Here is a 13,916-nt window from a genome sequence, read left to right on the forward strand (position 1 = left end):
TCCAGTACCGTCAGCTGGTCCTCGGTAGTTCCATTTGCTCTTGTATCTTCTGCTACCCATCCGGGTTCCAGTACCGTCAGCTGGTTCTCGGCAGTGTCTTTGGCACGGGTACTCCCTCCTGCCCAGCCTGGTTCCAGCACGCCAGCTGTTTCCGGGTAGTGTCAACGTCACTTTGCCTCCAATGCGTTGTCCTGTCGTGTTGCGGTCGGGTTAGCCGACTCTATGGTGCCTGCAGTTTAGGTGACTCCTATGTGGGCTGCGGGATCTGGCAATGAAGGCTGGTTCCATAGTGCCAATAGGACAAGCACCCTCTGTAGGACTGTGGGTTTTGGTAACTGCGGCCGGCTCGCGGCCTTGAACTTTTTTTTTACATGGGTACCTTCTGCTACCCATCCGGGTTCCAGTACCGTCAGCTGGTTCTCGGCAGTGCCTTTGGATTAGGTGCCTCCTTCTCGGTATCCAAGTTCCACCAACGTCTGCTGGTCCTTGGTAGTGCTTTCTGGCACAGGTACCTCCTGCTTAGTAACCGAGTTCCAGTAACATCAGCTGGTCCTCGGTAGTTCCATTGGCTCTTGTACCTTCTGCTACCCATCCGGGTTCCAGTAACATCAGCTGGTCCTCGGTAGTTCCATTGGCTCTTGTACCTTCTGCTACCCATCCGGGTTCCAGTACCGTCAGCTGGTTCTCGGCAGTGCCTTTGGATTAGGTGCCTCCTTCTCGGTATCCAAGTTCCACCAACGTCTGCTGGTCCTTGGTAGTGCTTTCTGGCACAGGTACCTCCTGCTTAGTAACCGAGTTCCAGTAACATCAGCTGGTCCTCGGTAGTTCCATTGGCTCTTGTACCTTCTGCTATCCATCCGGGTTCCAGTACCGTCAGCTGGTCCTCGGTAGTTCCTCAGCTTTCTTGTACCTTCTGCTACATTTCCAAGTTCAAGCTTTTTGAAATGGTTCTTGGTAATCACTCTGGATCTCCCTGACGAGGACCCTGAAGACGAGGACCCTGAAGACCAACCCTAAGAAGACGAGGACCCCGAAGACAATGACCCTGAAGACGAGGACCCTGAAGACCACCCCGAAGAAGACGAGGACCCTGAAGACCACCCCGAAGAAGACGAGGACCCTGAAGACCACCCCGAAGAAGACGAGGACCCCGAAGACGAGGACCCAGAAGACCAACCCGAAGAAGACGAGGACCCCGAAGACGAGGACCCCCGAAGACGACGACCCTGAAGACCACCCCGAAGAAGACCAAGAAGATGACCCTGAAGAAGTTGACCAAGAAGACAAAGAAGAGAAGACAAGCACCAAGATACAGAAAAACAAGAGACAGAAAACCAAGAAGCAGAAATACAAGAAGCTGCAGAACAAAAAGCGGAAGAACATTAAGCATAAGACTAAAAATCAGAGCAAAAGATAATATCTAAATTATAAGCAGAAGATGACTAAGCAGTGTATGGGGGTGAGTCCGTTCCTCCTCGTGGTGCCCCTGGAAAAGACCTGCTGCTGCAGGCCAAACTGAACGCGGACAAATCCTGTTGTAAATCTTTTGTGACGGGCAGAACGAAAGGTGTAATGTCCAACCTTTTATAGATAACAACTACAGGAATGCCTGTCACAAATAAGAATATGATGAAGAAGAAGAATATGAAGAAGATGAAGAAGTAGAATATGAAGAATGTAAAAAAAAGAATAATACGAAGAAGGTGAAGAAGAAGAAGGTGAAGAAGAAGTGGATGAAAAAGATGCTGAGGATGATGAAGGAGAAAGTGTGGGAGAAGTAAAAAAGAAGGTGAAGAGCATGGAAGTAGTGAAACATAAATATCTGACAAAATATAAAAATACTTAACATAGTTAATATTTCCGTAACTCAGAACATAATAAAAAAATATTAATTCCTGCTATTCCATTTGACTGGGCTAAACCTCTATGCCTTTATTGTCTCCCCCACCTCCCCCAATACATTCTACATTATTCTTAGTTGTTTTCCTTCATGTAGAAATAACCTACAAGGAAAGAAAGGGTTTATTTTAATTCCGATATTTATGTCCCATTGACTTGCATTGGTTTCCGGTATCGGAATCGGCGATATCCGATACTTTTTCGGTATCGGTCCGATCCAATCCGATCCGATATTTCCCGATATCGGAAGGTATCGCTCAACACTAGTTACAAGCATTTGCGATATTGGCTAGCGTTATTGGGGAAAAGTCTCCTGAGAATTGCTCGGGTTTATGTTGTTATTTAGATTCCATAGGGGAGGCGCATCGTACACACGGGGTCAGACATGGTTAAGGTACGATGAGCAATTCAGGCAGAGGAAGGCGGTGCTGCCGGAGATTAAGTGGGATCAGAAGGACATAGGGCTTTGGCTAAAAGTTATGGCGCTGGCAGTCCTTTCATGGGAGTGGAGATAGCAGGAATCAACCGTCAGGACATGGGGAGGCAATCAGGGGGCACAAGGTGGAAAAAAGTGTTGGCAATTTAATGACGGCCAGTGTAAATATGGGAACAGCTGTAAGTTTAAACATGTGTTCCCACTGTAACGGGAGCTCCTATGGGGCCTCAAAATGCTTCAAGAAAGGAAAAGGGAAGCCTTCAATGGGTACCGGTCAAGAGGGTGACTCTGGTGAAACCTCTCAGGATGGCCCCCTTTCTAAGTAGATATCCAGATAAGGCGAAGGCTACCGTTATTTGGAATGGTTTTTCGGAAGGTTTCAGGATTCCGCCACCCACTCATAACGTTCTGTTTTCAATTAAAAATTTGAGGTCGGCTTTTTTTCATCCGGACGTGGTTAGTGAGAAATTGTCAAAAGAGGTGGAGTTAGGTCGTATGGCGGGTCCTTTTCAGAGTTTGCCAGGCGAGGGTGTGATTATTTCTCCGTTAGGGGTGGTGCCAAAGAAGGAACTGAATACATTTCTGTTAATCCAACATTTGCTGTACCCAAATGGGCTTTCGGTGAATGATGGTATTGCTCAGGAATTATGTTCAGTGGAGTATACATCGTTTTATACGGCAGTGCAATGGGTGCGCAGGTACGGCCCCGGGTCTTTATTAGCAAAAACAGATATTGAATCTGCGTTCAGATTACTTCCGGTGCATCCGGACAGCATTCCGTTGTTGGGTTGTTTTTAGAATGAGGGATACTACCTGGATAGATGATTGCCTATGGGTTGCGCAATTTCATGTTTGTTGTTTGAAACTTTTAGCACTTTTTTGTAGTGGGTGGTACGGGTTGTTGCAGGCGTGCAGTCGGTCATTCATTATTTGGATGACTTTTTCTTTGTTGTCTGGGGCGACGGCAGGTGTGCGGGCTCCGCATCATTACATTCAGTTGAACACAGAGCACCGGGAAGACTTGGTGGTGTGGAAGCGTTTTTTAAAAGACTGCAATGGTCGGTCGTTGATTCAGGAGGAGTTTTTGGAGCCTATTGTAAGGGTAAGTGGAGTGTTGGAAAATGGCCAGACTTGTGGAAAAAGTTGGGTTTCACAAAAAATTTGGCCCTTTTGGAGTTATTTCTAATTGTAGTCGCGGTTTAGATTTGGGGGGAATTTTTCTTGAATAAGTCCGGTTTCATTGTGACAATATGGGTGTGGTGGTGGTGATTAACAGTTTGTCCGCCTCGTCCCCTCTGGTTATTAAGCTGCTCTGGGAACTAGTACTTCGGTGTCCTGAGTTAAATGCTTGGATATCAGCAGTGCATGTTCCCGGTGTGCAAAATTCTATAGCGGATGCATTGTCTCGTTTCCAGTGGGATCGGTTTCGGGCACTGGCGCCGGAGGCAGAGGACGTGGGAGAGGAATGCTCTTCACATTTGTGGTGGCTGATTATGGAGGAGCAGGATTGTTAATTCGGGAGTCTATTGCGAGTCAAACCTGGTCCACGTACGAGGCATCGTGGTGAGTATGGCAAGTTGGGTGGTGCAATGGGGTGCAATTGAAAGTCATGAAGATAGAAGACTGGCGGTTTTGTTTTTAGTTGGTAAGGCGGCAGAGGTGGGGTGGTCCGTGTCAAGAGTTAATAAATTCATTGTGGGTCTGACGTTCGGTTTAAATTGCAGAGAGTAGGGGATGTTACAAAATCTTTTTTGGTTAGGCAGGCACTAAGGGGTTTTAGGAAGGGCAGGAAAATTATGGATAAACGTAGACCGGTTTCGTTCAGCGTGTTGGAAAGGTTGGGCATAGTTTTGGAAAGGATCTGTCTCTCCAGTTTTGAGTTGGCATTGTTTAGATTAGCGTTTTCCTTAGCCTTTTTCGGGCAATGCGAGTTGGGGTATTGGCAGCGCCAAGTAGGAACAGGGGAGGGGGTTTGCTGGCTGAAGATGTGAGATGTTGGGTTGGGGGCATTGCTTTTTGGATCAGGCGTGCAAAGACGGATCAGTTGGGCAGAGGCAGGCACGTGGTGTTATGGAGAGTGGTTGGGGCTCTGATGTGCCCAAGGAAATGTTTGGAGGCATATTGGCGAGTATGGTCGAGGACAGTCGGCCCACTTTTATGCCATTAGGACAGTGCATTCTTGTCCCAATTTCACTTTATAGTGGTGCTTAAGAAAGGGATACAGGAACTGGGCCTTAGCCCTGAAGTATATGGTTCGCAGTCTTTTAGGATCGGTGCTGCGTCAGAGGCGGATAGATGTGGTTTGGGTGCTGAGGAGATAAAGCGTATTGGCAGGTGGACTTCCGATCGCTATCTTACGTATGTGCGGCATTAATTACGACAAGGAGAGTGATTTGTTTGAGTTGTTAAATATGTTTGTCACTATTCATACCAGGTGGCGTTCCTTGTTTGCCTAGATTTTCGGACATTCGTTCGTGCACTGGGGGGTGCTGCGCACTGACGTAAGGCCGGACGGTAGGCAACTGTGTTTTCGTAGGGAGCAAGTCGTGGTCTGTTGGCTGGGCTTTAGAGGGATGGTGTGGAGTCGTGTTTTGTCCGAATTTCACAAGGCGCCTCGGTTGGATAGAACACTTGATATTTTGGTTATGCATATGGGCGGGAACGATTTGGGGACAAGACCCATTATAGAATTAATTTGGGATATTCATTTTGACTTCTTGAGGTTGTGGACATCTTTTCCGGGGTTGTTGACTGTGTGGTCAGATGTCGTGCCTAGGCAGAAGTGGAGGGCAGCTAGATCGTTAAAAGGGATTAACAGGGCAGTGGTGAAATTGAACAGGGCCATGTCGAGCTTTGTATCCAGGAATGGTGGGGTAAGCGTTAGGCACTTTGAATTAGAGTCTGGAGTGGGAAATTTTTGGTTGGAGGACGGTGTTCATCTGAATGCTATCGGAATTGATCTCTGGGTTCTGGCGATACAGGAAGGGATCGAGGAGGCCTTGGGGGTGTTGGGGCACTCATGAGCCTGAGGTTTCAGGGTTGTTCGTGTTTGGTGGGGGGGGGGGTTCTTGGAGTTGGTACTAAATTGTCGGTGGAAGGAATTTGTGAGAATTCCTGGCAGTTTAAAATTGAATGGGGGGGTGATCTAGCATTTTTGGTTCAGGGCTCTGTCAGGATGGGGTTTTTATCCCGGAAGCTTTTAGTTGGTTAGTCTTTCACGTACTGTGGAAGTATGGTGCCCTCGAGCTGGTGCTGTACGGCTGAGGGTAACATGGCAGTTGGAATTATTTTTTGTATTTTAAAGCCAGATCTATTAGCTCCAAGATCCCTCCCCTCATATTTATTTTATGTTATTGTTAATATGTTAATGTTGTTTGTTAATAAAATGGCCGCTGCGGCCAAATTTATCCAACATAATCCAGGTTGAAGTGTCTTTATTTGGGGAAAGAAGGTGAGTGCCTGGTATGGGGGGTAATATGGTAATTTATAGAGAAGAACCTGTATTGGCCGTACCCGGTCAAGAACTATTGTGCTTTTTCATTCAATCTGTTCACTTGATTGTGCCTACACATTGCAATATTGCTATTTGCTACGACCCCCTTGGTCAGGGCATGGTCGGATACAATTGAGGAGATTAAGAGGATGGAGGAGCTGGTGGCTACTGATTACAGATCTGAGAAGAAATATTTCAAAACTTGGCATACATCTTATTCAAAGAATCCAGCTCTTTCTGGCCCTGGTTGGTGTCCATGGAATTGTCGATGTGATGGTCCACCTGTGCATTAATTCCTCTAATATAGTTTTAAGAGTAAACATCATTTTATTTTTTTCCATAAACTAATAGTCCACGTAAAAATAAAAAAAACTTTTGTACTATACCCTATTAGAGAAATCTGCTTCCTTCTACTCCTGGACTGATCTATGTCTTTAGGGAATACAGATTTTCCCATTGCTGAGATTGGAGATGACAGTTGGTGCTTATAAAGTTCTATGGAGAAGTGTAACTGTCCTTTTCAGGAGAACTTGCAGTAGAATGTCTGTGTCTTTCTTCAGCTTCTTCCTCCTCCATAGAAATTGTCATTTCTTATCTCAGTAATGGGAAAATCTGTCTTCACTGAATACAGATTTTGCCCATCTATTGAGTTTTAAAGATTAGTCAAGGAGGAGAAAAAGGCAGATTTCTCTTATAAGATATATTACCAAGTTGCTTATTTGCATGTGTACTATCGTTTATGAAATAAAAATTAAAACGGTGGTTATATTTTGAGAGCTAATACTTTCATTGTAAAAAAAACTTTCTTTTTCCACAATTTTTTTCTTTTTCTTCTCCACCCAATTTCCTCTCCTGAGGCCCTCCCTCCATTAATATTCTCCCAGGGTTACTGGTGGAGCCTTACATAACTATATTATTCCTTTTTTGCTCAGTATTTCTTGCTTTGCATTGGATTCTGTTCGCCCTTATACCTGTTGTCTAAAAGTTACATCTATAGACAAACACCGCGAACACCATACACATGCATTACCATTGTTGCGGAGGGGAAAGATCGTACAGATCTCTCATACTGCGGCTTTTGCCTTCCGCTGGTGCCTGGCAGGCACAGCTGGCATATGACAGCCACATGTTTGGCATCACTAACTGGCAATTCTGAGATTTATGAAAGTTGTACAAAAAATAAATTTCTTACCTGTGTTATTGAGCGATGTATCTCTTATCTGTCTGCTACCTGGCTGATAGGTTCGGTCTCATTTGCACCTTGTGGTTTGGGTGTATATGCATATAAATATGTAAAGGTAGACATACCGGAATTGTCAAGTGTTACAGATCTCTTCTCGTGCCAAGAGTCATCAGCATTATTTTAGGTTATTGTGTTTCCTATTTCTTGCAACATATATTCATTAATTATGACTAAAGCAGTTCAGAAATACCTAGTTAAATAAAGGGCAGGGTGCACCTGCCAACTTTCCTATAATCTCCAGGCGTCTCCCAAAAAAAGGAAGAAATATTAGACCACCAGAAGGCTTGAAAATATCTCAAACGCCACCAATGCATCCAGAAACTTCCTGGAAATTATTATTTATTTTTTTAAAGCAGGCTAATCCAACTTTATTATTAAAAGACATATACTTTAATGCAGGGGTGAGCAATTAATTTTCCCAAGGGACCACATGAGTGGGCCGTGACTGTTGTGGAGGCCAAACCAATAGGCTGAACTTAATTCTACTCAATATTAATATTAACATATTAATTATAATTATTTTACATTAATATTGAGCAGAATTAAAGGGATATTCCCAGCTCAGAGATCATATTCCAATATGTAGTAGGTGTAATAAAAATATTAGCAAATACCTCCAATTAGAATTATAGTATAGTTCTTCTGATAAGCTATGTCAGTTACCCCATATACAGGGCATTGCAGTAGCTTAAGTATCCATGGTTACGACCACTAACAACTAACTAACACTGAGTGGTCGTAGCCAGGGATACCTAAGTTACTGCAATGCCCTGCACATAGGGTAAGTGACATAGCGAATTTGAACTATACTACATTTCTAATTATAGATATTTGATAATATTATTACACTTACTACATATTGGGATAGAATCTCTGAAATGGGAATACCCCCTTAAGTATGCTGACATGCCTCCAAAATACAGCGCGAGCCCTACATAGCCTCAAATATACATTGTGAGCCCCACACAGCCTCCAATATACAGCATGAGCCCCACACAGCCTCGAATATACAGTGTGAGCACTACACAGCCTCCAATATTAACAAGCACAAAAAGGGTCCCAAATGGTATCCATAGGTTACTCTATATCATACCCAACTCAAAAATTATAAAACATGAATTTTGTACAGAAGAATATCATCCACACAAACAAAAAAGAGTATTAAGGGTAATATAAAACCATTAATCTTTATTCAAAAGAAATTAAAAAATAAGTAAATACCAGTACTTCAAACAAACAAGGATACACCCCCCTTAATGCTCCATCCGAAATAGCCAATCATATATAGATATAAACAGTTATACTTTATACCCAGGCAAAAAGTAATATAAATATATGTATATATTTTTTTATATTTTTTACGGCTGTTTTACATATTTTTTGCTAACCATGCATAAATAAATGACAGCAAGTGGGTTGTGAATGTCCCTAAAAGGAGTTAGACAAACCAATACTCCATAGGGATATATCAATAATCACCACTTCCAAAAAGAAAGTTTTCATTATAATGAATTTACCTGGGACAAGACTGCTAAGGATGGGCATATGAGGGTAAGCCTGAACGCTCCGACGCGCGTTTCGTTACCTTCTTCAAGGAGCGCGGTGAGTACACTGTGTTGCGTGTTATATATAGAGGGATGCTGCCTATCAATAATCATGTGCAGCTGCTCGTTGGGAAATGCAGTTGGTTGTGGCGCGCATGCGTGATGACCGCTTCCTGTAGCCTCACTTCCGTTCACGGTCGGTGACACGCAGGCATCAGGTTGCTATGCAACCTGCGTGCCAGGAGTCACGTGGTCCGTGTAAGGAAGGGGCGGAAGCACTGTCTATCCTGCATGTCCGACCAGACTGCAGCGCTGAGGTATCCATTCAAGTGCTGATTTAATATGAACTAAGCCTCCATAGTTGCATCTAATGCCTATCCAAAACAAGGCTTATTTAAAATTAAAAAAGGGAATGCATTGATATGAATAGGAAGTGAAGTACCTGGAAGGACCTCATAAAGAAAAAGATATGAGTAAAAACAAAAAAGAATATAAATAAAAAAATAATAATAAAAATGGGTGAGTATGAGAGTGGAGGTAAGAATAATGACAGAAATAATAAAAAATAATAATGAGTAAATGTTGAAAATAATGACAAAAATAATAAGGAAATGAAAAAATAATAAAAAAAAAAAAAAAAAAATTAATAAATTATAAAAAATGAATATTGATAGTATATAAAATGTGTACATGGAGTACATATGTAAAGTGTATGTATACAAGCATAATACATTAATTAAAAGAAAATGTGACTGTAGTGTAAAAATATATTACTACAGAAGTGTGAAAAAATTAAAGTGCATATGCATATAAGGTATATGTGTAAAAAGATCCGTGAAGGATGAATGAATGAATAAATAAATATTGCAAAGTGTATAGACATGTAAAAGGGTATATATGTATATAGAAAAAAGTAAAAAAATTTTAAAAAAATTCCTTTTCTTTCCCCATATACATATATAAAAAAGCACATATAGAGCAAAATACATAATGCTCGGTAAAAAAATATATGACTATGATGTGATAAAAATTTATGCATATAGAATATATGTGCAAAAAAATTATATACATGAAAAGTAACTAAAGAATGAATAAATATTGCAAAGTGTATAAATATGTAAAAAGATGCATATATATACAAAAAAATGCACATTTATGAATAGTGCTCAATAAAATTTGTGACTATGATGTGATAAAATACAAAACTAAAAAAGTGTATAAAATATGTTGGTAAAGTACAAATATGTGTAAAAGAAGAGTGCAAAAGAAATGCACATTGCTCATAGTGTATATTGTAAAAACAGAAATCATAAATGTAACCATAATTTTTGACACATTTCTTCAATAATAGAATCCAACATAAGTACAAATAAATATGAACACTAAAGTCCAACATAAGTATAAACAAGGGTTCAAAAATAAATAAATAACTAGTTCTCCACAGGTTTCTTCAGCACCAGAGTCCGGCAAGGGATGAAGAGCGATGATCACCCCCACATCAAACGAAAAATGGACCGGGACATCATCACTCCACAAGCACCACAGAGCAGCGAGACAGGAAAAGACCAAGCAGCAACAACCATCGCCACAATCAGGTAAGTGTGATGAAATCACTAGATATAAAAACATACATAATTAAAAACAAATAAAACAACACTTAAAAAGTAAAGCCAATTACAGAAAAGAACCAAACCCAAAATTTTCATTTAGCCCGTAGGGTACGATAGAGTTCAATCGGTAAATCCATCGACTTTCAATACGTGAAAGTGCTTTAAATAGATCACCTCCTCTACTTCCCAGGGATACCTTATCTATTGCTTTCACCCGTAGTGAGGAGGGGTCAGAATTATGAAAATACTTAAAATGTCTGGGGAGAGTCTTCAAATGTTCATCAGCATCAGAATCTTTAACTTTCTCAATATCACGTACATGCTCTCGTATACGGATCCTAAACTCCCTGGTGGTCATACCGACATAGATTTTGTGGCATGCACATTCAGCCACATAAACAACTCCTTTTGAGGAGCATGTAAGGAATTGTCTGATAGTGAATTTACGTTCCTTATTTGAATCATAGAACTCCTTGCTCCTCTCGGTATTGCGGCAAGCTTTGCATTGCCCACAAGGACAAAAACCCTGAATACGGTCACTGAACAGAGATGGATTGGTACGTACTGGTTTATATTCACTGCGAACAAGGTAATCTTTCAGATTCCTGGATCTTTTCGCAGTGATGCAGGGTTTGTCGGATATAATTTTATTTAGGATTGGGTCAGTTTGCAAAATATGCCAGTGTTTTTGAATAATATCAGTAAATTTGTGCCATTGGCAATTATAGGGAGTGATTAACCTAACCACACTTGAACTGTTATCATTTGTATTTTTAGAGGGCTGGACCGAATAAAGGAGCTGGTTCCTACTAGTTTCCTTGGCCCGTCGATAACCATATCGAATTTGTCTATGTCCATATCCTCGCTCTCTAAATCTCGCATAGAGTTCAGAGGCTTGCTGTTCAAATATTTCATCTGTCGAGCAGATTCTTCTAGCCCTCAGATATTGCCCAACTGGTATACTCCGGATCGTGGAGGGAAGATGAGAAGAATCAGCCCTAAGTATTGAGTTAGTAGCTGTGGGCTTACGAAATATATTAGTTTGAACCTTACCATCAAGGGACACCATGATGTCAATATCCAAAAAGTTGACCCTACGTCCATAGGTGTGGGTCAACCTGATATTGAGATCATTATTATTTAATTGACACATCAATTGGTTAAGTTCATTGATACTCCCGTCCCAGACAAATAGGACGTCATCAATGTATCTGGCCCAACTGAGGATCTTTTCGCAACCCGGGAAGGGAGAACACTGAAAAATCTCCCTTTCCCAAGCACCAAGGAACAAGTTAGCATATGAGGGGGCACAAGCTGCCCCCATTGCTGTCCCTTGTGTCTGCAGAAATATCTCCTCTTTAAACATGAAACAGTTGTGCGTAAGAATAAATTCCAACAGTATCAAAATCAGCTCGACCAGGTCAGCATCTAAATTGCTATTGTGGAGAAACCACGACACAGCCTTCAAACCATGTACATGCATGATTGAGGTATACAAGGCCTCAACATCAGCTGTGACCAGAAGCATTTGACTATCTAGTTGTAACTGGTCCAGTCGTTTCAAAGCTGCCGTTGTATCCTGCACAAAAGATGGAAGAGTCGCTACAATAGGTTTCAAGTAAAAATCAATTACCTGACATACCATTTCACACAGGCCGCCATTGCCGGACACAATTGGTCGGCCTGGTGGATCCGCTATATTCTTATGTATCTTGGGAATAAGATACAACGTCGGCATACGAGGTTTTAATTTTTGTATATATTCAAAAAACTTTTTTGGAATTATACCTTTGTCGTATGCCTTCTCCAAAATTTGAACCAATTTAAATTGAAAATCATTAAGTGGATTATATGAGAGTTTCATGTAACATAGGCGATCAGATAATAATCTATAAGCCTGTTTTTCATAAAGGTGGTTGGGCCAAATGATCAAATTCCCACCTTTATCAGCAATTTTCAATACACAATCTTCCCACATGCTGATTTCTCGAATCACATCCATGAATTGCTTATTGCCATAGTATTTGCGGCTGTTAGTTTTCAATTCTTTTATGTCTTTAGTAACCAACTTGACAAAAATATCAACCGCAGGACAGGTGTTAAGATTGGGAAATTTTTTTGATTTATTTATGAGTTGAATAGGAAAACTGCATGTTGGTTCAACCTCATCATCAGCCAGTGTTTCGAGAATGGCCAATGCTGTTCTCTCATCCTCAGTGTCAAGGTTGATCCCTAAGTTGGATCTCTCATGAAATCGTTTAAATATGAGTTTTCTTGCAGAAAGATGCACGTCCTTGACAGCAGTGAAAGTATCAAGAACCTGAGGAGGAGAGAACATCAAACCCTTCTCCAACACATATTTTTGTTTTGATGTGAGGATATGATCAGATAAATTAATTACCTTAGATTGATTATTTTGCTTGTGACGTTTATGGCCATAGCTTGATCCATCGTTATCTCGAAATTTGTTTTTTCCTCCAAACCGTGTACGAATAGGCCTAGTATCCAATTTGTCAGGTTCCAGACCTGAAGTGGAACCACTGGCCGCTGATGAAATGGAGGACATAGAAGAATTCCTTGTTATCCTATTGGTATCGTCCATTTTTTTGAATTGCCAACGAAAGACTCTTTTATTTTCATAGTCCCCCATATCACGTAGATATTTTTTAGATTTAAGTGTACTTATATTTTCCTCCCATTTCTCCATATCCTTTTATTTTCATAGTCCCCCATATCACGTAGATATTTTTTAGATTTAAGTGTACTTATATTTTCCTCCCATTTCTCCATATCCTTGTTCTGGCCAGCCTGGAACTTGGCCTGGCTTCTATGTTGCGTTGCTCTCTCACCTGACCGCTTGGTAGTAGGACTTTCGTTTGGCAACCACTATCCCTGGACGCTGGGGCCTTCGTGGTTCCTAGTCCTGTATTTGATGGTAGCTTCAGGATGACCAAGGGTCTGGAAGCCTCCAGGTATGCCGGTTGTCCCTACTGGGTGTAGAGAACCCTGTATGCGCGGACCCGGTGTCCGGATTGTGTCTTGGGGTGAGCCTGTGATGCTCCTCTGCCCCCTTAACTCCTCTCTCCTCTCTCTTTACCTCGGTCACATTCAGGGCCCTCAATACAGCAGCAGATGTGCGGCTTCTTCACTGATCTAAGTGCCAGCACACTGTCTGACTGAACAAACTCTCTGACTGAACGACTAACTGACTCCACCCCCCAGTTTATATATCCCTAACATGGCTCCCTCTGGTGGTCTGAGGTGGAAGGGTGGAGGTGTCTGTTTGTAGTGAGGGCCTCTTGTGGAGAAGTCCATCCATGCACCCTTTTGGGTCCTGTGGTACCTGTGGTAGCAGGGTGCCACAATTGCAGGCTGTAGAGATGAGTTTTCAGGTTGCATCTGAAGATTTCAATTATGGGACACAACCAGACATGTTGAGGTATTGAGTTACAGAGGATAGGAGATGTTCGGGAAAGATCTTGGGGGTGGTTGGGTGAGGAAGGGATGAGGGTGGGCGAGAATAGGTGGTCTTGTGAGGATCGGATTATATGTGGGAAGGTATCAGGACATTCGTTTGGAGATGTATGGAGGAGACAGATTATGGACGTGTTTGTAGGTCAGTGTTAGTAGTTTAAACTGAGTTTCGTAGGGAATTGGAATCCAGTGAAGGAACTGTCAGAGGAGAGAGGTG

At 41.9% G+C, this 13,916-nt stretch overlaps 1 protein-coding gene across 2 annotated transcripts in view; it reads right to left on the reverse strand.

Moving 5' to 3' along the window:
• LOC141165293 (uncharacterized) overlaps positions 1-7,138 on the reverse strand; it is a 46,275-nt gene extending 39,137 nt beyond the window's left edge. The window contains exon 1 of one of the 2 annotated variants that reach the window (XM_073650886.1): positions 7,021-7,138. The gene's annotated coding sequence lies outside the window, so the exon portion shown is untranslated. The remainder of the gene's footprint in view (positions 1-7,020) is intronic. The other variant, XM_073650887.1, reaches the window with a different exon arrangement.
• Positions 7,139-13,916: the final 6,778 nt, after the last annotated feature.

The sequence above is a fragment of the Phyllobates terribilis genome, unplaced genomic scaffold, assembly GCF_046119375.1.
Source record: "Phyllobates terribilis strain yellow unplaced genomic scaffold, ASM4611937v1 Scaffold_11__3_contigs__length_659146591, whole genome shotgun sequence".
Lineage (NCBI taxonomy): Eukaryota > Metazoa > Chordata > Amphibia > Anura > Dendrobatidae > Phyllobates > Phyllobates terribilis.